Source organism: Bactrocera neohumeralis, unplaced genomic scaffold, assembly GCF_024586455.1.
Source record: "Bactrocera neohumeralis isolate Rockhampton unplaced genomic scaffold, APGP_CSIRO_Bneo_wtdbg2-racon-allhic-juicebox.fasta_v2 cluster10, whole genome shotgun sequence".
In the NCBI taxonomy this organism is placed as follows: Eukaryota; Metazoa; Arthropoda; class Insecta; order Diptera; family Tephritidae; genus Bactrocera; species Bactrocera neohumeralis.
In genome coordinates, this window is record NW_026089623.1 from 237546 (window position 1) to 262977 (window position 25432).

The following is a 25432-nucleotide window of genomic DNA, read 5'->3' on the forward strand; positions in this document are numbered from 1 at the left end:
TCGGAAAATTGTGAAACTCACGTCTGCCCAGATTCTTTTTGTGTAGAAGCAGTTTGGCTGCGAAAGCAGCAACAACGTTTTTTGTTTTAATTAAATTTAGTTTATCGCCTTGCAGTTGGAGATTCATGTCGTTGAACAATTTATACAGGTCTGTCATGTAAGCTATATCATTCTTTGATGTTATGAGCTTGTCTTGAAATTTTGTATCTTTAGTTTCCAAGAACTCTATAACAGAGTCAAACAGGTTGTAGAATCGAGTCAGACAATTGCCTCTTGATAGCCAACGAACTTCAGTATGAAACAACAAACGATTGAAATCCTCGTCATTAGTAACACAAAGCTGATGAAATAATCTATCATTCAAAGAGCTGTTGCGGATTTTATTGACTGCTTTGATGATATATTGCAGTGATTGAAATAGTTTTTCACTTAAGTTTGTAGCAACTTAATGTTGTCTATGAATAACGCAATGTACACCAAGGACATCAGGAATTTTATTTTTTAAGTACGCTATGAAGCCTTTATGGCACCCTGTCATAGCCGGAGCGCCATCCGTAGCAACTGAAATAATATTTTTCAAAGGAATTTCTTTCTCATCGCAAAACTTTTCCAATATATTGAATATGGTTTCGCCTTTTGTATCGGTCTCTAAATTTCTATCAAATAATGTTCTTCATATATTTTCTCATCTTTAATTAAACTCACGTAAGACAACAACAATGCTTCATTAGTTGGTAAAGTGGACTCATCCAGCTGAATTGAAAATTGACTTGACGTCAGGTGATCGTACAATGATTCTTCAATGTTTTCAGCCATTTCATCAATTCGTCTTTGCACAGAATTATTACTCAAAGGAATTTTTCGGATAATATCTGCGGCCGGTTTATGAAGCACGGTAGTTATTAGTTCATTTATTGATGGCAATATTAACTCTTCTCCGATGTTATGTGGTTGCCTTTTTGAGCAATTAACAAAGAGATATTGTACGAAGCTCGAAGTCCGTCGTCATTTTGCTTAGCAGCCGCCGAAAATAGTTTTGCTGCACTTGGCTGAGTATTATGCTTCTTCTCTAGGTCTTGAAAATATGCTGCATTCTTGTCTCTCTTATCTGGATGCATTTTATTCAAATGATCTTGCAGTCTTGAAGGCTTCATTGCTTCATTCGAAAATGTTTTTAGACATAGAAGACACAAAGGCGAGGATGGGTTTGTGGGATTTTCAATGAATCCGAATTTAATGTATTCCGCACAGTATTGCCGTCTCTTCTTTTTTACTTCCGACATTGTTTTGCTTTGAGAAATACGTTTAATTTCGCGAGTAGTGTAAAGGAGGCGTAAGTAATGCTCATCTATTGCGCGCAAAACCACAAATGAATATAAAATAAATATTACATTGTTTATATAGGAATGCTTAAGTACAATTATTATATAGTAGTCTAAAAATATGAATTCTTATTTTTCCTAGAAATACATTTGTAAAAAAAAGATCTTTCTCCTTTTCGTATTATCTTATTGTTCCCAGAAATACATTTGTAAAAAAGGATCTTTCTCCTTTTCTTATTATCTTATTTTTCCCAGAAATACATTTGTAAAAAAATGATCTTTATCCTTTTTTTATTTTCCACATAAAAGATTTAAGGAGTTCAAAAGCTCAAAACGTGCCTTACATCAGCTACCTACTCGACGTCATTTCGCAAGTGATAAATAAATTATTCAAGAGCTCAAAGCATTCGCTACATCAGCTCGAACCTACCTACCCTACACCTTTGCGCAAATGATTATATTATGATAGCAAATGCAGATATATGACAGATATATGAACTACGCGGAGAGAAATATAGAACCGAGTTTGAGCAATCTTTTAATTCATATTAGTTAATGTTCACAAGTTGTTGTTGAGAGTCGAGAGCTCATGTAGTCGTTGTCTAAGAGGCCTCGTAGCTAAATAAAATTACAAATAACCCCCCAGGCCTCTACACAACGTCCCCATTTTCTTTCTGGGTCTCTTACCGCCCCCCTTGATGCCTGCAGCGCCCACAAGGGGGCGTTATCGCCCACTTTGGGAAACACTGATCTAAAGGGAGAGTATTATTCAATTCTTATACCTTTTTTGATTTATGGATATTAAATAGTGTAATTTGATGTGTTCAACGGTCACCATTGGAAATCAAGAGGACGGTAAGGTAATTCTGGATTTATTAGTGATATTTATTGTATTTGAATTATTTGAACACATTTTTTATGATGTTGAAAGCCCATCCAAATCGCATTAAGTTCAATCTGAGTATTACTGCTGCTTTTAGAGTAAAGGATTTAAAGGGATTTATTTCATAGTTTCTCAAATTTTTATAGAGTTATAGTCATTTAAAAGACAACCGCTCAGTTCAATCAGCAAAATTAGTTAGTCTTTAAATGCGTTTTTTTCAAAACAACATTTTTCGATTTTGCTGCAGCGATAAATCGAAGAAAAATGAGTCGATCATGAAATCTTGTTCGGTATATAATCCTATATACAATGGCCAAAAATATCGCCCCAACCTCAGGGTAAAATTTATCTTTTTTAAAACGCCGGCATTTCGTAATTTTTTTTGATAGATCATTGTATGCAGAATATCTTCTAGTTTAACGACAATTTTTTAGCTTTCATCTGCCGAGAAGGCCGAAATTACTGTAGTACTGTTTCGCGCCGTCGGAGATCGCGTGTTACTAAATTTTTTTTTTAATTTCACTGGGTATTCTTGTTTGTAATGTTTTCATTTCTAAACAAACGATAAAGTAATCTTTTCTAAAGATTCCCAAAAACCGACCAGTTAGATAGAGGGTTATTTACATAAATATAAATAATCAGGATGACGAGACGAGTTGTTGTTGACATAACTGTCTGTCTGTCGGTCTATGCAAGCGATAACATGAGTAAAAATTAAAGGGCCTAATTATTGAATCCGCATCGAAATCGAATTCGTTGCGGAAAGAATTTTCGATCGAAAATGTTCTTACGATCATTGATACCGTCGATAACCATAAGTAAACTGTGTTATCAACAAATTTGACAAGTTTGAAAAATGAAATAAATTGACTTAGCTTTTTGGTTCGTTTTTACAAATATTTAAAATGGATACAATTGCAGTATATTTAAGTGATGGTGATGATGAAAATAGCAATAAATAGAAATTCGTCGTGAGCGCAGAAATTTGAGGAATATTTCAAAAGATGTGTTGGAAATGGATGACTATAAGTGAGTTGAACTATTTAAGCTAAAAAAAACAACATTTTATTTACATATGTATGTATGTACATACGCAGTTTCATCAAAAATTTTCGGATCAAGAAAAGGGCATTTATACACATACATTTTGGGGGAATGCGAAAATAAATTTGGAAATGACAAGAGGCAAGGTTCTCTTTCTCCAAAAATAAAGCTTGCTGCATGTCTATGTTTCTTAGCCACACGCAGTTATCAACATTGTATTGGAAAGGACTTCAATATACATAAATATGGCCCAATCGAAATTTTCTGTTGTATGAGATGAAGTACTCAACATTCTTGAATACAGGCTATGTTCAAGATGGATTTCCATTGACATGACCGCCAGCGAGGAATTAGAAGCAAAAACATAATTTTTGGAAAATCAAAATTTCCTGGTGTGGCAATGGCAGCTGATGGCACTCATGTAAAGATAATGGCACCGTCAAGAAATAAACATGTGTATTTTAATCGCAAAGAATTCTCAAGTCTGAATATTATGGTGGTTAGGCTTTTTCAAAATTAAGTTTTCACTCAGTATTCTACATATACATACATATATTAGTTTTTCGTATGTAGGCGTGCGACCATAAGATGCAAGTACGATCCCTTTGATTTCAAAATCATTAGCGCATCAAATTATCGGAGAGGACATGCATATTTAATATAAGAAAGAATAATTTGCTAAAAATGCTACCAATTTATACGAATGTACTAATCGAATATATGTTTTGTAAAGGTGACAAAGGCTACCCTCTTCAACCGCGGCTCATATCTCCGTTTAGGGAACCAATAACATGCGTCCCAAAAAGGAGATTCAACACATATCATGCCCAAATCCGAATTGTTATTGAGAAGACAATAGGTTTATTAAAATCGGTATTTCGTTGTATTTGTGGTGAACGACGACTACATTACGCACCATATAAAGCAGCGCGTATTGTTAATTTATGTCGCGCATTGCATAATATTCGTTTGCATTTTAATTCAAATGAAAACATAAATGAGTTAACCTGGATACAACTGAAAATGTATATTCCAACGAATATGAGTGTGATATAGATGATATGTCTATCGACGAAGCAAATAGAATTAGAGATAGTTTTTTAGATTTTTTTTAATATAAGTTCATATTATGTATTCATATCAAAATTATTTAAATTAACATAAAAATGCAGTAAACGAGTTATTAGACATTAAAAATAAAAACTTATGGCTTGTTTAAATGTTGTAGTTCAAGTTCTAAAATTTGTTTTGGTTTCTAATTTATCAATGGATATTTTTTCCATCACAGCATTATGTCGCTTCATTTTCTTCAATTTATCTTTTTTAATTTCACATCTGTTTGTTTCAGACAGTTCTTATGCATGTTCGTTCTGTTGCTTCATAAACGTGTTTAGAACTTTTGAAACATTGTCCTCCATCTTTTTTTTGGATATTTATTTGCTCCTCAAGTAGACCCATTTTGTTTATATTCTGTTCCTTTTGCGGTGTACTTTGGGTCAGTTGATCAGTATCTCGATTTGCTTTCATTTGCTGGTCAGACGATAAAAATGATATTTCATTCTGCATTTGGGGCTGGGGAGAAATGTCGTCAATTGGTCTCTTCCTACTTGTACTAGGGATGTCATCTGAAACGTTTGTTGATGTTCCACAACTTTGTATACCTTTCAATCTCTCTACTGATGTATTAAGGGAAAGTATAGCGCTGACCTCCTCTTCGTTCCTCCGGAACTTAAATTTACTTGAATGAAGGGCCCACCTCCTGGTCCAGATATTTGCTTCTTATTTTTAATAATTTTCTTTTTAACTGCAAATTTAAAATCAGTCCAAACCTATAAATGAACCAATATTAACCGATAATATAAAAGCGTGATGTTTTTTTATACCTTTTTCCATCCAGTCCCGTCTTTGACTAGAGGGCTCATGACGTTTAACTTTTCTCAAGTGTCTTCCCAAAAAGCATATATACCCGCGGAAGCTTTTTGAGAAAATCCTTTAGCTATGTCTGGGTGCAACTTCATAATATCACCTAGTACCTCAATTTGATTGGTGTGTTTTGGTTTCTGATACATTTAAAACATAATTTAATGCGTTCTCAGGTATTTTTTTACATAAATACTTATAATTGCTCAATTTTTGCCAATTTACGCAGTTCACTCATCAACGGATCGATTTCGACGAATATTTTCGATTTTGCAGTTTCAATGAAAGTAAGTTCAACTCCATCGAAAACTTAATTTTCGATACGGTTTCAATGATTTCAATGTAATAATTTTCGATCGAATTGTCAAGTTTTCCGATCGAAACGGATTCAATAACACCGGCCGACAAATTAAAATTTTTTGAACGTTGTTTGTATTTGAGCCACAAATATCACCAATTTTTACTATTTTAAACACGAAAACATCTACATATTTGCCCAATCACATCAGATTTTTTAAAAGAAGGAAAAAGCATTTTTTTCAAAATGTAAAGAAAAAATCAATAATCATATTACAAAAACATATATTTGAACATTTACAAAGAAAACATTGAGTCTAAACAATGCTACAGGAGTTTTTGGAGTGACATCTTTTACGTTTCGAGACAAAATTACGTCTGGGTGGTTTTTTTGTGAGTATCTTCAGTAATATCACGTGTCAGTGACCAGCAGTAATCAGCCGTGGCACCTTGTCTCCATAGTTTTTATGTTCTGGTGGAACCTTTCCCCCTGCTCTTCACTGTAATCACCAAGATTATCAGGAAAAACGTCCATATGTGAATCTAGAAAGTGGAATTTTATGCTCATATTACACCCCAATTTTCGATACTTATCTAATAAATTTGCAACCTTATTTTTATAGTCGGGGTGTTTATTATTTCCTAGAAAATTGTTGGCAACATCTTTGAACGCCAGCCAAGCTTCGGATTCAGTGTTATTCATTGCAGTATCAAATTTTTCATCAGCCATCAAAGATCTGATTTGCGGTCCATCGAACACTCCTTCTTTAATTTTTGCATCAGATAATTTTGGAAATATTTTACACAGGTATTCATAACTAGCATGGATTTTATCTAATGCTTTAACGAACTGTTTCATCATACCGAGTTTGATATGAAGGGGAGGTAGTAAAATTTTTTCAGGACTAATTAAATATTTTCGTGTAACGTTTTTTGTTCCTACTTTGAGATTTTTACGAGGATTCCATTGTTTTTGTACGTAGTGCTTGTCTCGTGCTCTACTGTCCCATTCGCACTAGAAGCATGGAAATTTTGTATATCCTGACTGCAGGCCTAATATCATAGTTATAATTTTTAGATCTCTACAAAGCTGCCAACGTTGTTTTTCATATCCAATTTTATCTAACAATGTTTCTAAATTTTCATAAGTCTCTTTCAAATGAACAGAATGGGCGGCTGGAACAGAAGCAGAGTGATTAGTGTTGTGTAAAAGAACACCTTTTGTTTTTTTTTTGATGTGATACGATAAAATGAGGTATAATTTCGTGATCAGCACTACCAAATTAGTGGAAAAAAATAATCAGAACTTGAACAAGGAAAATGATGTCGGCCGGTGTAATTAGACCCAAAATATCTCAATGAAACTTGGTACACATGTTCCTTGGCAAAAAAATTCGTAGTTCGTTGGTGGGCGTAATCAGACTACTGTCACGCGCACAAAACAACATTAATCTTGAACTTGCAAAATTCCATAACTAAGCACTAAATTAAGATATAAAACTGTGGGAATGGCAGTAAAAAGGGGCATTTGTGGGCTAGAGGGTACAGCCCAATGTATATTAATGTATATAATTAATGTATATATCTCCAAAACCACTAAAGCTACAATAACTAAATTCGCCAAGGACAAATTCTTAAAAAACGCCGACCGACAGTGCGAAAATGGATGAAGTAGTATTGTAGCCCTGACCATCCACGCCTACACTCCCATATTTAAAATTCCATCTGGTTTCTCCACTTTCCCATACACTATTCAAGAAACAATCAATGTATCCGGTTAAAACTTTGCACAAATAGTGTTCTTAACGTATCTCATTTTACGCCCAAAAATTTTCGAAATCGGACCATAATTGTTCAAGCCCCACTTGCCGAATATGTGGATCCCAGTGCGTTTGGCTGACTTTTTGTCGAAAGTATTGGCCAATTTGGAGATATTTTGCAGTTTGGAGGAAATCTTTCTTTGATAATAACATACCCTTATGCCGAAAATTGGTTGAATCGGATCAATACTTCCCATAGCCGTATCTTTGCGCCTAAAATGAATAAAACCGGGCGAAAATTTTACTTGGTCACCATTTAACTGATATTCAGGAAACTTCCTGCTTGAAATTATGTGTTTTGACATGAAAAGAAAGGTAAATTTATGTTGTGTTGACAATCATTTATTTGCGACTTTTCTACATTTTTTTTCAACGCAGTTTGTTAAAAAACATTTTTTGGTTTCTGTTCCGGTGCGTAAATGCACAGAGAAGATGGTTTTACAACTCGTGAGAACGTCTTGTATATCTGCCTGTGTGAAAAACATAGCATTTCCAAATTTGTGCTAGACACTATGCGATTATCCTTGTGTCTTGTTGATCATCTCAAATGAAATTTTCACTGGAAACGGAATACGTTTGAACTGAAATGGCAAATCGTTAGAACTCAAAGGAATTCGTAGAATCAAGCATTCTGCCACCTAGTATTCGATAGCTGCGTTGCAATCAGCCGGGTTCCATGAAACAGTGGCATACCAAGCCTCTTTAAAAAATTTAGAAATTCAACTGGATAATTCAGGGCGTCGCCTTCATTGTCAAGACCAGTGGTTCCGAAACTTATTTTGTCTACCGCCCACTTTGAGAATAAATATTTTTTAGCGCTCCCATTTTTTCACCTATTTAAAAACCACTATAACTTCAAATTAATTATTGTGACCTATATATGTATATTAACGGAGAATTCTAAACGAAACTTTTACTATAACCAGCAACTTGAAACCAAAGCGCAGTAGGTAACATACAACGGCGCTTAGGTCTCAAGTTAACTCTTACGGGCTCCACCTGCCAATATGAATGATTATTGAAACACTACTTTATAGTATTAAAACAGAGAATATTTTATTAAAAATAAAACTAAAATAATCGATCCATATATAAAAACTAATGTGAAGGATGAATCTGATGCTGTTTAATAAGTTTGTTAATATCAGGTTCCAATTTACTCAAGAACAGTCGGAAGTCGCCACGTTCGGTAACAAGCAAACGATTTCTATTTTTAGCAAGCAGTGTTGTCACAGCACTAAATCCACGTTCACACAAATATGACGATGGGAATGCTATCAAGAATCGTTGAACGATTGACCACAATCCAGGGTACAATTGCGAGATCGGTTTTTGTTGCCAAAATTCTTGGTAACCATTTTTGAACTTGATTTTTATTTCCTCGTTTGTTGTCAATTCTATATGTTCTTCTTCCTGCTGAGGTGACATTGCTGTGTTGACATTTGAAAACGGATCCAACACCCAGTCTGGTATTTCCAAGTTCAAAATGTCCTGGTATCGTTCGGTGAAGTCAATGTGGAGGTTTTCCAAATGTTGGCAGTAGGCAAACAATTCGTCGTTACTGCATGATACTGATAAATTCGGAAAATTATGAAACTCACGTCTGCCCAGATTCTTTTTGTGTAGAAGCAGTTTGACTGCGAAAGCAGCAACGACGTTTTTTGTTTTAATTAAATTTAGTTTATCGCCTGTTGCAGTTGGAGATTCATGTCGTTGAACAATTTATACAGGTCTGTCATGTAAGCTATATCATTCTTTGATGTTATGAGCTTGGCTTGGAATTTTGTATCTTTAGTTTCCAAGAACTCTATAACAGAGTCAAACAGGTTGTAGAATCGAGTCAGACAATTGCCTCTTGATAGCCAACGAACTTCAGTATGAAACAACAAACGATTGAAATCCTCGTCATTGTAACACAAAGCTGATAAAATAATCTATCATTCAAAGAGCTGTTGCGGATTTTATTGACTGATTTGATGATATATTGCAGTGATTGAAATAGTTGTTCACTTAAGTTTGTAGCAACTTAATGTTGTCTATGAATAACGCAATGTACACCAAGGATATCTGGAATTTTATTTTTTAAGTACGCTATGAAGCCTTTATGGCACCCTACCATAGCCGGAGCGCCATCCGTAGTGTATTGCCTTCCAAATAATACACAGTATAGTCTCGGTATCTTCGTATATTCAATGTATCAGTATTGTGTAATATAATATATATAATAGCGTATATATTCACTGCGCACTCGATGACTCTACTATATTAACTGTGCACTCGATGATCCTCGTTATTACTCAACTCGCTCCTCGCTCGTTTTCTATTCGCATCAGTGGTGCTGCCAGTTGTCATCACTCACTAGGGTTGCCACATCCCTCCTATTTTTTTTAGCTTCAACTTAATCCCTTCTTGCTGAGCTGATGGTTGGTCGCCGGTGAACACATTTGTAGGTGGTGATGTGACCTTAGCCGCTGACTCAGGACGTAGTGACCCCTGTGACGTTCCTGTCTCCTCCGCGCCTGAATTTCTGGATAGTGTTGAATGTTGTTCAATTGGTGGATGTAACAATGTTCCTGGTGCTTTCTCTGACTCACTGGCTGGTTGTTGGTTAGCGGAGGGAAATTTCTTAACATGGCTGATGTTCCTCCGCAGCACCTTACCATCGCCTGAAAGCTGTACCTCATCGCCTTGCCTTTTAACCACAACGTATTCGGTTGCATTGAAATTTGGTGTTAACTTGTGCGGGAATATAACGTTTTTCAAAAGCACAATATCCCCAACTCCTATGTCCGAGCTTTTCGCCCTTCTGGCTGCATCAGCCTTCTCTTTCCCCTTATGTTTATTTATGCAGTCCAAGTCTCTTGCCGACGAATCACCGATTTCTTGTGTTAGATCACGTATGTCTGGGATCTTGTCACGAATGGTCCGATTGAACATTAATTCCGTTGGTGTAGCCCCGGTTGTGCTGTGAGGTGTCACATTGTACATCATTAAGTATTTCTGTATCTCTGACTTATAGTTCACCTTGTTAGAGTGGGCAATTTTCAAGCGCTTTACTAGTGATCGATTTATATTCTCGACCTCTCCGTTAGCTTGAGGCCAGTACGGCGGTGTTGTGACTAGCTCGATGTTATTCTCTCTACAGAATTCTTTAAACTCATTGCTCACATATTGCCTCCCATTGTCAGTACGCAAGGATTTAGGTAACCCTAGTCTAGAGAAGATATCTTTCATTGATTTTATAACAGCTTCGGAACTTATTTTCCTTAAGAACACAACCTCTTGATAGCGCGAGAAATAGTCGATCAATACGAGTACATATTCGCCATTGGGAAGAGGACCTAATAAATCCGTTGCCACACATTGCCATGGTCCGTCGGGGAATCTGTGTCTTTGCATTGGGGTTGGACTGTTTGGTAGTGATACCAGCAAGCAGTCTCGGCAATTTTTTACAAAACGTTCGACCTCTCTGTCAATCAGGGGCCACCAAACCTTTGCTCTTAGTCGTCTTTTCATCGCCGACTCCCCTGGGTGCCCTTCGTGTGCGAGTTCCAGTACTCTTTGCCGTAGAGATTCGGGAATCACAATGCGTCTCCCACGCAGGAGTATATTGCCTAGCACCGAAAGTTCTAGTCGGAACGGATAATATATATTGGATGTTCCCGAGCTCCACGAGTTGTTACTAATGTGAGTGATTGCATCAGATATATGATCATCCCCTGTACTTTTTTTATCAATGACGGTTACTGTAAGAATTGCTGGCACGGAACTACACACGATTTGGAAAACATTATCTTCACAGTTGCTGTCGAATATGTCACTACTTGAAAACTTGACTAGTCTCGATAAGGGATCCGCTATGTTTTCCCTTCCAGCACGATAAATTACTTTAAATTTGAAAGCTTGCAGTCGTAGGAGCCAACGTTCAATTCTGGCAGGTGGCTTGGATGTCGGTTTAAAAATAGCTTCAAGGGGTTTGTGGTCTGTGACCAATTCGAATTGTAATCCTGCTAAATAATAATAAAATTTCTCTACTGCCCACACTAAAGCCAAGCTTTCTTTCTCTGTTTGCGAATATCTTTTTTCAACGTCTGAGAGACTTTTGCTAGCGTATGTGATTATCTTCGGATCCCCACCGCTGTCGAATTGAATTAAGACTGCTCCTAAGGCTATTGGGCTGGCATCAGCTATTACGCGCGTTCTGTTCTTTGGATCGAAGAATGCTAAGTTGGGTATTTCCGCTAGATAAGTTTTTAGTTTTTTAAATGCCTGTTCTTGATTGTGACTCCAGATGAACGTTCTACTTGGTTTTAGGAGACTCCTCAATGGCTCAGTAATATCAGCTAATTTTGGTATAAATTTCCCTATGTACGTAACTAGGCCTAGGAAACTTCTTACCTCGTCTTTGGTCTTTGGAGCTCGAAATTCCCCGATTAATTTTATTTTCTCTGGATCGGCAGTGAACCCCTGTTCCGATAACATGTGCCCCAGAAACTTTAGCTCCTTCACTTTCCAGGCGCATTTACCTGTGTTTAGTACGACACCATTCGCATTAAATATTCGCATAACGTCCCTTACTGCTTCGTCATGTTCTTGTTCCGAGCTTCCGAATATGATGACATCGTCGATATAATTGAGAACGTTCTTGCAAGGTGATAACAACTCTTCCATTATGCGTTGGAAAATCTCAGGCGCTGAATTTACCCCGAACATTAACCTTTTGTACCGGAATAGCCCTTTGTGTGTGATAAACGTCGTTATTTCTCGGCTGGCCTCATCGAGTTCGATTTGATGGTATGCGTTTTTTAAATCCAGCCTCGAGAAAAATTTTGCATGTCTTAGTTTTGTCATGAAGGAGTCGAAGGTGGGTAAAGGGTAGTTTTCACGTAGTATGGCCTCATTCGCGCGCCTCATATCAATGCATAGCCTCACGTCCCCATTAGGTTTAAATACTATGACCACCGGCGATATCCACAAACTTGGCCCTGGAACTCGCTCGATTATGTCTTGGTGTAATGCTTCATCAATCTTTTCCGCCACTTTCGTCTCTAATGCAATCGGAATGTGTCTTATTGGTTGCTGGACTGGCCGGATACTACAATCTATTGCTAAACTAACTTTAACGTTTTTGATTTTTGGAAATGGCTCTTTATCTTCAATTCGATGGACATTTAACCCTACTCTTAAAACATTAAGTTTTACTGCTGAGTCCCGCCCTAAGAGTGATTGACTTCCCTTTTCAATAACATAAAAGGTAGCAATCAGTTCTTTATGAGCTGTAGCGATTGGCGCGTCAAATACCTGCAACACTTTCAAAAGCTTATCCGCAGCATATATTATTATCATATTACCATGTCAATCGTTCGGCCACCAACAGAGCATCTAATCCTCTCATCGCTCATATCATCATCAATTTTAAAACAGTCGAACTCCCGCATTTCTTCAGATCTCATCTCACCCTCATCATTTATGCAGCGCACTCTAGATGCTGCCATGCGCCGCCGTTTCAGGTTATCATAACTACCACTTCCGTGCTCACGTTTGACCCTTTTTGTTTTACACCTCACTGCAAAATGACCCTGTAGCACACATTTATTGCATTTAGCATTCTTAGCCGGGCAGTTAAAGTCATTACTCGTATGCCCTTTACGCCCGCATCTATCGCATTCAGCAGTATCAAACTTAGTTTTAAAATGAATTTACTTAGGGTTTCCCCTTCCATTGGTTTCAGGGACCTAAATAGATGTCGTTCGAACGTCGAGTTCCTCTTTGGAGAGAAATGTTGTGTCAATTTACCCACGAGCACCTCATATGGATCTACACCTTCTTTTCCTTCTACCAGCGCGTCTGGGATATTATACGCGACTTCTTGTAATTGAGCGCCGCCAAGGTGTAGCAGTTTACTTCTTTTCTTAGACGCGGTGGTAATGTCTTCTGCTTCTAAGTACAGCGTAAACGATCGAAGCCATTTTTCCCACTCTGTTCGGATTATCGACTTGTCCATCACATCGCATAGAAATGGTGCCACACTGGGATTCATCATTTTCTCAGTATAATTATGCCTTTATGTTTGTATGTATATGCAATTTAATGCCAAATTTTCTCTCTTCTCAAATTTCTTCACCTTGCAATTTAATGCCTATGCAATTTAACGCCGAATTTTCTCTTTATTATTTAGATTCTCTTCAACTGGCAATTTAATGCCTATGCAATTTAATGCCGAATTTTCTCTTCTTTAAGTTTTCTTCGCGCACTCGCACTTGTGCAGGCAAAATTCAGTCACTCTCACACACTACCTGTTGCTTTTTTTTTTGACTCGCTGAATTGCGCAGTTATTTGCAAAAAAAAAATTCTCTCCACCCTTTCCGATTCGTTTATTTTTTTATTTTTTTGTTATCCACTCCTCGTCGCCACTGTATTGCCTTCCAAATAATACACAGTATAGTCTCGGTATCTTCGTATATTCAATGTATCAGTATTGTGTAATATAATATATATAATAGTGTATATATTCACTGCACACTCGATGACTCTACTATATTAACTGTGCACTCGATGATCCTCGTTATTACTCAACTCGCTCCTCGCTCGTTTTCTATTCGCATCAGTGGTGCTGCCAGTTGTCATCACTCACTAGGGTTGCCACACGTAGCAACTGAAATAATATTTTTCAAAGGAATTTCTTTCTCATCGCAAACTTTTCCAATATATTGAATATGGTTTCGCCTTTTGTATCGGTCTCTAAATTTCTATCAAATAATGTTCTTCACATATTTTCTCATCTTTAATAAAACTCACGTAAGACAACAACAATGCTTCATTAGTTGGTAAAGTGGACTCATCCAGCTGAATTGAAAATTGACTTGACCTCAGGTGATCGTACAATGATTCTTCAATGTTTTCAGCCATTTCATCAATTCGTCTTTGCACAGAATTATTACTCAAAGGAATTTTTCGGATAATATCTGCGGCCGGTTTATGAAGCACGGTAGTTATTAGTTCATTTATTGATGGCAATATTAACTCTTCTCCGATGTTATGTGGTTTGCCTTTTTGAGCAATTAACAAAGAGATATTGTACGAAGCTCGAAGTCCGTCGTCATCTTGCTTAGCAGCCGCCGAAAATAGTTTTGCTATACTTGGCTGAGTATTATGCTTCTTCTCTAGGTCTTGAAAATATGCTGCATTCTTGTCTCTCTTATCTGGATGCATTTTATTCAAATGATCTTGCAGTCTTGAAGGCTTCATTGCTTCATTCGAAAATGTTTTTAGACATAGAAGACACAAAGGCGAGGATGGGTTTGTGGGATTTTCAATGAATCCGAATTTAATGTATTCCGCACAGTATTGCCGTCTCTTCTTTTTTACTTCCGACATTGTTTTGCTTTGAGAAATACGTTTAATTTCGCGAGTAGTGTAAAGGAGGCGTAAGTAATGCTCATCTATTGCGCGCAAAACCACAAATGAATATAAAATAAATATTACATTGTTTATATAGGAATGCTTAAGTACAATTATTATATAGTAGTCTAAAAATATGAATTCTTTTTTTCCTAGAAATACATTTGTAAAAAAAGGATCTTTCTCCTTTTCTTATTATCTTATTTTTCCCAGAAATACATTTGTAAAAAAATGATCTTTATCCTTTTTTTATTTTCCACATAAAAGATTTAAGGAGTTCAAAAGGTCAAAACGTGCCTTACATCAGCTACTCGACGTCATTTCGCACGTGATAAAATAAATTATTCAAGAGCTCAAAGCATTCGCTACATCAGCTCGAACCTTCCTACCCTACACCTTTGCGCAAATGATTATATTATGATAGCAAATGCAGATATATGACAGATATATGAACTACGCGGAGAGAAATATAGAACCGAGTTTGAGCAATCTTTTAATTCATATTAGTTGATGTTCACAAGTTGTTGTTGAGAGTCGAGAGCTCATGTAGTCGTTGTCTAAGAGGCCTCGTAGCTAAATAAAATTACAAATAACCCCCCAGGCCTCTACACAACGCCCCCATTTTCTTTCTGGGTCTCTTACCGCCCCCCTTGATGCCTGCAGCGCCCACAAGGGGGCGTTATCGCCCACTTTGGGAAATTTCAACTTGGGATTATTCAATTCTTATACCTTTTTTTGATTTATGGATATTAAATAGTGTAATTTGATGTGTTCAACGGTCACCATTGGAAATCAAGAGGACGGTAAGGTAATTCTGGATTTATTAGTGATATTTATTGTATTTGAATTATTTGAACACATTTTTTATGATGTTGAAAGCCCATCCAAATCGCATTAAGTTCAATCTGAGTATTACTGCTGCTTTTAGAGTAAAGGATTTAAAGGGATTTATTTCATAGTTTCTCAAATTTTTATAGAGTTATAGTCATTTAAAAGACAACCGCTCAGTTCAATCAGCAAAATTAGTTAGTCTTTAAATGCGTTTTTTTCAAAACAACATTTTTCGATTTTGCTGCAGCGATAAATCGAAGAAAAATGAGTCGATCATGAAATCTTGTTCGGTATATAATCCTATATACAATGGCCAAAAATATCGCCCCAACCTCAGGGTAAAATTTATCTTTTTTAAAACGCCGGCATTTCGTAATTTTTTTTTTGATAGATCATTGTATGCAGAATATCTTCTAGTTTAACGACAATTTTTTAGCTTTCATCTGCCGAGAAGGCCGAAATTACTGTAGTACTGTTTCGCGCCGTCGGAGATCGCGTGTTACTAAATTTTTTTTTAATTTCACTGGGTATTCTTGTTTGTAATGTTTTCATTTCTAAACAAACGATAAAGTAATCTTTTCTAAAGATTCCCAAAAACCGACCAGTTAGATAGAGGGTTATTTACATAAATATAAATAAACAGGATGACGAGACGAGTTGTTGTTGACATAACTGTCTGTCTGTCGGTCTATGCAAGCGATAACATGAGTAAAAATTAAAGGGCCTAATTATTGAATCCGCATCGAAATCGAATTCGTTGCGGAAAGAATTTTCGATCGAAAATGTTCTTACGATCATTGATACCGTCGATAACCATAAGTAAACTGTGTTATCAACAAATTTGACAAGTTTGAAAAATGAAATAAATTGACTTAGCTTTTTGGTTCGTTTTTACAAATATTTAAAATGGATACAATTGCAGTATATTTAAGTGATGGTGATGATGAAAATAGCAATAAATAGAAATTCGTCGTGAGCGCAGAAATTTGAGGAATATTTCAAAAGATGTGTTGGAAATGGATGACTATAAGTGAGTTGAACTATTTAAGCTAAAAAAAACAACATTTTATTTACATATGTATGTATGTACATACGCAGTTTCATCAAAAATTTTCGGATCAAGAAAAGGGCATTTATACACATACATTTTGGGGGAATGCGAAAATAAATTTGGAAATGACAAGAGGCAAGGTTCTCTTTCTCCAAAAATAAAGCTTGCTGCATGTCTATGTTTCTTAGCCACACGCAGTTATCAACATTGTATTGGAAAGGACTTCAATATACATAAATATGGCCCAATCGAAATTTTCTGTTGTATGAGATGAGGTACTCAACATTCTTGAATACAGGCTATGTTCAAGATGGATTTCCATTGACATGACCGCCAGCGAGGAATTAGAAGCAAAAACATAATTTTTTGGAAAATCAAAATTTCCTGGTGTGGCAATGGCAGCTGATGGCACTCATGTAAAGATAATGGCACCGTCAAGAAATAAACATGTGTATTTTAATCGCAAAGAATTCTCAAGTCTGAATATTATGGTGGTTAGGCTTTCTCAAAATTAAGTTTTCACTCAGTATTCTACATATACATAGGTACATATATTAGTTTTTCGTATGTAGGCGTGCGACCATAAGATGCAAGTACGATCCCTTTGATTTCAAAATCATTAGCGCATCAAATTATCGGAGAGGACATGCATATTTAATATAAGAAAGAATAATTTGCTAAAAATGCTACCAATTTATACGAATGTACTAATCGAATATATGTTTTGTAAAGGTGACAAAGGCTACCCTCTTCAACCGCGGCTCATATCTCCGTTTAGGGAACCAATAACATGCGTCCCAACAAGGAGATTCAACACATATCATGCCCAAATCCGAATTGTTATTGAGAAGACGATAGGTTTATTAAAATCGGTATTTCGTTGTATTTGTGGTGAACGACGACTACATTACGCACCATATAAAGCAGCGCGTATTGTTAATTTATGTCGCGCATTGCATAATATTCGTTTGCATTTTAATTCAAATGAAAACATAAATGAGTTAACCTGGATACAACTGAAAATGTATATTCCAACGAATATGAGTGTGATATAGATGATATGTCTATCGACGAAGCAAATAGAATTAGAGATAGTTTTTTAGATTTTTTTTTAATATAAGTTCATATTATGTATTCATATCAAAATTATTTAAATTAACATAAAAATGCAGTAAACGAGTTATTAGACATTAAAAATAAAAACTTATGGCTTGTTTAAATGTTGTAGTTCAAGTTCTAAAATTTTTTTTGGTTTCTAATTTATCAATGGATATTTTTTCCATCACAGCATTATGTCGCTTCATTTTCTTCAATTTATCTTTTTTAATTTCACATCTGTTTGTTTCAGACAGTTCTTATGCATGTTCGTTCTGTTGCTTCATAAACGTGTTTAGAACTTTTGAAACATTGTCCTCCATCTTTTTTTGGATATTTATTTGCTCCTCAAGTAGACCCATTTTGTTTATATTCTGTTCCTTTTGCGGTGTACTTTGGGTCAGTTGATCAGTATCTCGATTTGCTTTCATTTGCTGGTCAGACGATAAAAATGATATTTCATTCTGCATTTGGGGCTGGGGAGAAATGTCGTCAATTGGTCTCTTCCTACTTGTACTAGGGATGTCATCTGAAACGTTTGTTGATGTTCCACAACTTTGTATACCTTTCAATCTCTCTACTGATGTATTAAGGGAAAGTATAGCGCTGACCTCCTCTTCGTTCCTCCGGAACTTAAATTTACTTGAATGAAGGGCCCACCTCCTGGTCCAGATATTTGCTTCTTATTTTTAATAATTTTCTTTTTAACTGCAAATTTAAAATCAGTCCAAACCTATAAATGAACCAATATTAACCGATAATATAAAAGCGTGATGTTTTTTTATACCGATAATATAAAAGCGGGATGTTTTTTTATACCTTTTTCCATCCAGTCCCGTCTTTGACTAGAGGGCTCATGACGTTTAACTTTTCTCAAGTGTCTTCCCAAAAAGCATATATACCCGCGGAAGCTTTTTGAGAAAATCCTTTAGCTATGTCTGGGTGCAACTTCATAATATCACCTAGTACCTCAATTTGATTGGTGTGTTTTGGTTTCTGACACATTTAAAACATAATTTAATGCGTTCTCAGGTATTTTTTTACATAAATACTTATAATTGCTCAATTTTTGCCAATTTACGCAGTTCACTCATCAACGGATCGATTTCGACGAATATTTTCGATTTTGCAGTTTCAATGAAAGTAAGTTCAACTCCATCGAAAACTTAATTTTCGATACGGTTTCAATGATTTCAATGTAATAATTTTCGATCGAATTGTCAAGTTTTCCGATCGAAACGGATTCAATAACACCGGCCGACAAATTAAAATTTTTTGAACGTTGTTTGTATTTGAGCCACAAATATCACCAATTTTTACTATTTTAAACACGAAAACATCTACATATTTGCCCAATCACATCAGATTTTTTAAAAGAAGGAAAAAGCATTTTTTTCAAAATGTAAAGAAAAAATCAATAATCATATTACAAAAACATATATTTGAACATTTACAAAGAAAACATTGAGTCTAAACAATGCTACAGGAGTTTTTGGAGTGACATCTTTTACGTTTCGAGACAAAATTACGTCTGGGTGAAGTTTTTTTGTGAGTATCTTCAGTAATATCACGTGTCAGTGACCAGCAGTAATCAGCCGTGGCACCTTGTCTCCATAGTTTTTATGTTCTGGTGGAACCTTTCCCCCTGCTCTTCACTGTAATCACCAAGATTATCAGGAAAAACGTCCATATGTGAATCTAGAAAGTGGAATTTTATGCTCATATTACACCCCAATTTTCGATACTTATCTAATAAATTTGCAACCTTATTTTTATAGTCGGGGTGTTTATTATTTCCTAGAAAATTGTTGGCAACATCTTTGAACGCCAGCCAAGCTTCGGATTCAGTGTTATTCATTGCAGTATCAAATTTTTCATCAGCCATCAAAGATCTGATTTGCGGTCCATCGAACACTCCTTCTTTAATTTTTGCATCAGATAATTTTGGAAATATTTTACACAGGTATTCATAACTAGCATGGATTTTATCTAATGCTTTAACGAACTGTTTCATCATACCGAGTTTGATATGAAGGGGAGGTAGTAAAATTTTTTCAGGACTAATTAAATATTTTCGTGTAACGTTTTTTGTTCCTACTTTGAGATTTTTACGAGGATTCCATTGTTTTTGTACGTAGTGCTTGTCTCGTGCTCTACTGTCCCATTCGCACTAGAAGCATGGAAATTTTGTATATCCTGACTGCAGGCCTAATATCATAGTTATAATTTTTAGATCTCTACAAAGCTGCCAACGTTGTTTTTCATATCCAATTTTATCTAACAATGTTTCTAAATTTTCATAAGTCTCTTTCAAATGAACAGAATGGGCGGCTGGAACAGAAGCATAGTGATTAGTGTTGTGTAAAAGAACACCTTTTGTTTTTTTTTTTTGATGTGATACGATAAAATGAGGTATAATTTCGTGATCAGCACTACCAAATCAGTGGAAAAAAATAATCAGAACTTGAACAAGGAAAATGATGTCGGCCGGTGTAATTAGACCCAAAATATCTCAATGAAACTTGGTACACATGTTCCTTGGCAAAAAAATTCGTAGTTCGTTGGTGGGCGTAATCAGACTACTGTCACGCGCACAAAACAACATTAATCTTGAACTTGCAAAATTCCATAACTAAGCACTAAATTAAGATATAAAACTGTGGGAATGGCAGTAAAAAGGGGCATTTGTGGGCTAGAGGGTACAGCCCAATGTATATTAATGTATATAATTAATGTATATATCTCCAAAACCACTAAAGCTACAATAACTAAATTCGCCAAGGACAAATTCTTAAAAAACGCCGACCGACAGTGCGAAAATGGATGAAGTAGTATTGTAGCCCTGACCAGCCACGCCTACACTCCCATATTTAAAATTCCATCTGGTTTCTCCACTTTCCCATACACTATTCAAGAAACAATCAATGTATCCGGTTAAAACTTTGCACAAATAGTGTTCTTAACGTATCTCATTTTACGCCCAAAAATTTTCGAAATCGGACCATAATTGTTCAAGCCCCACTTGCCGAATATGTGGATCCCAGTGCGTTTGGCTGACTTTTTGTCGAAAGTATTGGCCAATTTGGAGATATTTTGCAGTTTGGAGGAAATCTTTCTTTGATAATAACATACCCTTATGCCGAAAATTGGTTGAATCGGATCAATACTTCCCATAGCCGTATCTTTGCGCCTAAAATGAATAAAACCGAGCGAAAATTTTACTTGGTCACCATTTAACTGATATTCAGGAAACTTCCTGCTTGAAATTATGTGTTTTGACATGAAAAGAAAGGTAAATTTATGTTGTGTTGACAATCATTTATTTGCGACTTATCTACATTTTTTTCCAACGTAGCTTGTTAAAAAACATTTTTTGGTTTCTGTTCCGGTGCGTAAATGTACAGAGAAGATGGTTTTACAACTCGTGAGAACGTCTTGTATATCTGCCTGTGTGAAAAACATAGCATTTCCAAATTTGTGCTAGACACTATGCGCTTATCCTTGTGTCTTGTTGATCATCTCAAATGCAATTTTCACTGGAAACGGAATACGTTTGAACTGAAATGGCAAATCGTTAGAACTCAAAGGAATTCGTAGAATCAAGCATTCTGCCACTTAGTATTCGATAGCTGCGTTGCAATCAGTCGGGTTCCATGAAACAGTGGCATACCAAGCCTCTTTAAAAAATTTAGAAATTCTACTGGATAATTCAGGGCGTCGTCTTCATTGTCAAGACCAGTGGTTCCGAAACTTATTTTGTCTACCGCCCACTTTGAGAATAAATATTTTTTTAGCGCCCCCATTTTTTCACCTATTTAAAAACCACTATAACTTCAAATTAATTATTGTGACCTATATATGTATATTAACGGAGAATTCTAAACGAAACTTTTACTATAACCAGCAACTTGAAACCAAAGCGCAGTAGGTAACATACAACGGCGCTTAGGTCTCAAGTTAACTCTTACGGGCTCCTCCTGCCAATATGAATGATTATTGAAACACTACTTTATAGTATTAAAACAGAGAATATTTTATTAAAAATAAAACTAAAATAATCGATCCATATATAAAAACTAATGTGAAGGATGAATCTGATGCTGTTTAATAAGTTTGTTAATATCAGGTTCCAATTTACTCAAGAACAGTCGGAAGTCGCCACGTTCGGTAACAAGCAAACGATTTCTATTTTTAGCAAGCAGTGTTGTCACAGCACTAAATCCACGTTCACACAAATATGACGATGGGAATGCTATCAAGAATCGTTGAACGATTGACCACAATCCAGGGTACAATTGCGAGATCGGTTTTTGTTGCCAAAATTCTTGGTAACCATTTTTGAACTTGATTTTTATTTCCTCGTTTGTTGTCAATTCTATATGTTCTTCTTCCTGCTGAGGTGACATTGCTGTGTTGACATTTGAAAACGGATCCAACACCCAGTCTGGTATTTCCAAGTTCAAAATGTCCTGGTATCGTTCGGTGAAGTCAATGTGGAGGTTTTCCAAATGTTGGCAGTAGGCAAACAATTCGTCGTTACTGCATGATACTGATAAATTCGGAAAATTATGAAACTCACGTCTGCCCAGATTCTTTTTGTGTAGAAGCAGTTTGACTGCGAAAGCAGCAACGACGTTTTTTGTTTTAATTAAATTTAGTTTATCGCCTGTTGCAGTTGGAGATTCATGTCGTTGAACAATTTATACAGGTCTGTCATGTAAGCTATATCATTCTTTGATGTTATGAGCTTGGCTTGGAATTTTGTATCTTTAGTTTCCAAGAACTCTATAACAGAGTCAAACAGGTTGTAGAATCGAGTCAGACAATTGCCTCTTGATAGTCAACGAACTTCAGTATGAAACAACAAACGATTGAAATCCTCGTCATTAGTAACACAAAGCTGATGAAATAATCTATCATTCAAAGAGCTGTTGCGGATTTTATTGACTGCTTTGATGATATATTGCAGTGATTGAAATAGTTTTTCACTTAAGTTTGTAGCAACTTAATGTTGTCTATGAATAACGCAATGTACACCAAGGACATCTGGAATTTTATTTTTTAAGTACGCTATGAAGCCTTTATGGCACCCTGTCATAGCCGGAGCGCCATCCGTAGCAACTGAAATAATATTTTTCAAAGGAATTTCTTTCTCATCGCAAAACTTTTCCAATATATTGAATATGGTTTCGCCTTTTGTATCGGTCTCTAAATTTCTATCAAATAATAGTTCTTCATATATTTTCTCATCTTTAATTAAACTCACGTAAGACAACAACAATGCTTCATTAGTTGGTAAAGTGGACTCATCCAGCTGAATTGAAAATTGACTTGACCTCAGGTGATCGTACAATGATTCTTCAATGTTTTCAGCCATTTCATCAATTCGTCTTTGCACAGAATTATTACTCAAAGGAATTTTTCGGATAATATCTGCGGCCGGTTTATGAAGCACGGTAGTTATTAGTTCATTTATTGATGGCAATATTAACTCTTCTCCGATGTTATGTGGTTTGCCTTTTTGAGCAATTAACAAAGAGATATTGTACGAAGCTCGAAGTCCGTCGTCATCTTGCTTAGCAGCCGCCGAAAATAGTTTTGCTACACTTGGCTGAGTATTATGCTTCTTCTCTAGGTCTTGAAAATATGCTACATTCTTGTCTCTCTTATCTGGATGCATTTTATTCAAATGATCTTGCAGTCTTGAAGGCTTCATTGCTTCATTCGAAAATGTTTTTTAGACATAGAAGACACAAAGGCGAGGATGGGTTTGTGGGATTTTCAATGAATCCGAATTTAATGTATTCCGCACAGTATTGCCGTCTCTTCTTTTTTACTTCCGACATTGTTTTGCTTTGAGAAATACGTTTAACTTCGCGAGTAGTGTAAAGGAGGCGTAAGTAATGCTCATCTATTGCGCGCAAAACCACAAATGAATATAAAATAAATATTACATTGTTTATATAGGAATGCTTAAGTACAATTATTATATAGTAGTCTAAAAATATGAATTCTTATTTTTCCTAGAAATACATTTGTAAAAAAAAGATCTTTCTCCTTTTCGTATTATCTTATTGTTTCCAGAAATACATTTGTAAAAAAGGATCTTTCTCCTTTTCTTATTATCTTATTTTTCCCAGAAATACATTTGTAAAAAAATGATCTTTATCCTTTTTTTATTTTCCACATAAAAGATTTAAGGAGTTCAAAAGCTCAAAACGTGCCTTACATCAGCTACCTACTCGACGTCATTTCGCAAGTGATAAAATAAATTATTCAAGAGCTCAAAGCATTCGCTACATCAGCTCGAACCTTCCTACCCTACACCTTTGCGCAAATGATTATATTATGATAGCAAATGCAGATATATGACAGATATATGAACTACGCGGAGAGAAATATAGAACCGAGTTTGAGCAATCTTTTAATTCATATTAGTTGATGTTCACAAGTTGTTGTTGAGAGTCGAGAGCTCATGTAGTCGTTGTCTAAGAGGCCTCGTAGCTAAATAAAATTACAAATAACCCCCCAGGCCTCTACACAACGTCCCCATTTTCTTTCTGGGTCTCTTACCGCCCCCCTTGATGCCTGCAGCGCCCACAAGGGGGCGTTATCGCCCACTTTGGGAAATTTCAACTTGGGATTATTCAATTCTTATACCTTTTTTTGATTTATGGATATTAAATAGTGTAATTTGATGTGTTCAACGGTCACCATTGGAAATCAAGAGGACGGTAAGGTAATTCTGGATTTATTAGTGATATTTATTGTATTTGAATTATTTGAACACATTTTTTATGATGTTGAAAGCCCATCCAAATCGCATTAAGTTCAATCTGAGTATTACTGCTGCTTTTAGAGTAAAGGATTTAAAGGGATTTATTTCATAGTTTCTCAAATTTTTATAGAGTTATAGTCATTTAAAAGACAACCGCTCAGTTCAATCAGCAAAATTAGTTAGTCTTTAAATGCGTTTTTTTCAAAACAACATTTTTCGATTTTGCTGCAGCGATAAATCGAAGAAAAATGAGTCGATCATGAAATCTTGTTCGGTATATAATCCTATATACAATAGCCAAAAATATCGCCCCAACCTCAGGGTAAAATTTATCTTTTTTAAAACGCCGGCATTTCGTAATTTTTTTTATGATAGATCATTGTATGCAGAATATCTTCTAGTTTAACGACAATTTTTTAGCTTTAATCTGCCGAGAAGGCCGAAATTACTGTAGTACTGTTTCGCGCCGTCGGAGATCGCGTGTTACTAAATTTTTTTTTAATTTCACTGGGTATTCTTGTTTGTAATGTTTTCATTTCTAAACAAACGATAAAGTAATCTTTTCTAAAGATTCCCAAAAACCGACCAGTTAGATAGAGGGTTATTTACATAAATATAAATATATAGGATGACGAGACGAGTTGTTGTTGACATAACTGTCTGTCTGTCGGTCTATGCAAGCGATAACATGAGTAAAAATTAAAGGGCCTAATTATTGAATCCGCATCGAAATCGAATTCGTTGCGGAAAGAATTTTCGATCGAAAATGTTCTTGCGATCATTGATACCGTCGATAACCATAAGTAAACTGTGTTATCAACAAATTTGACAAGTTTGAAAAATGAAATAAATTGACTTAGCTTTTTGGTTCGTTTTTACAAATATTTAAAATGGATACAATTGCAGTATATTTAAGTGATGGTGATGATGAAAATAGTGTAAACATTCGTCGTGAGCGCAGAAATTTGAGGAATATTTCAAAAGATGTGT

The 25432-nt window shown here is 35.7% G+C and overlaps 1 pseudogene; it reads left to right on the forward strand.

The window, feature by feature from the left end:
• Window positions 1-16534: 16534 nt before the first annotated feature.
• On the forward strand, window positions 16535-17689 carry LOC126765033 (uncharacterized; annotated as a pseudogene).
• The last annotated feature ends 7743 nt before the right edge of the window (window positions 17690-25432 follow it).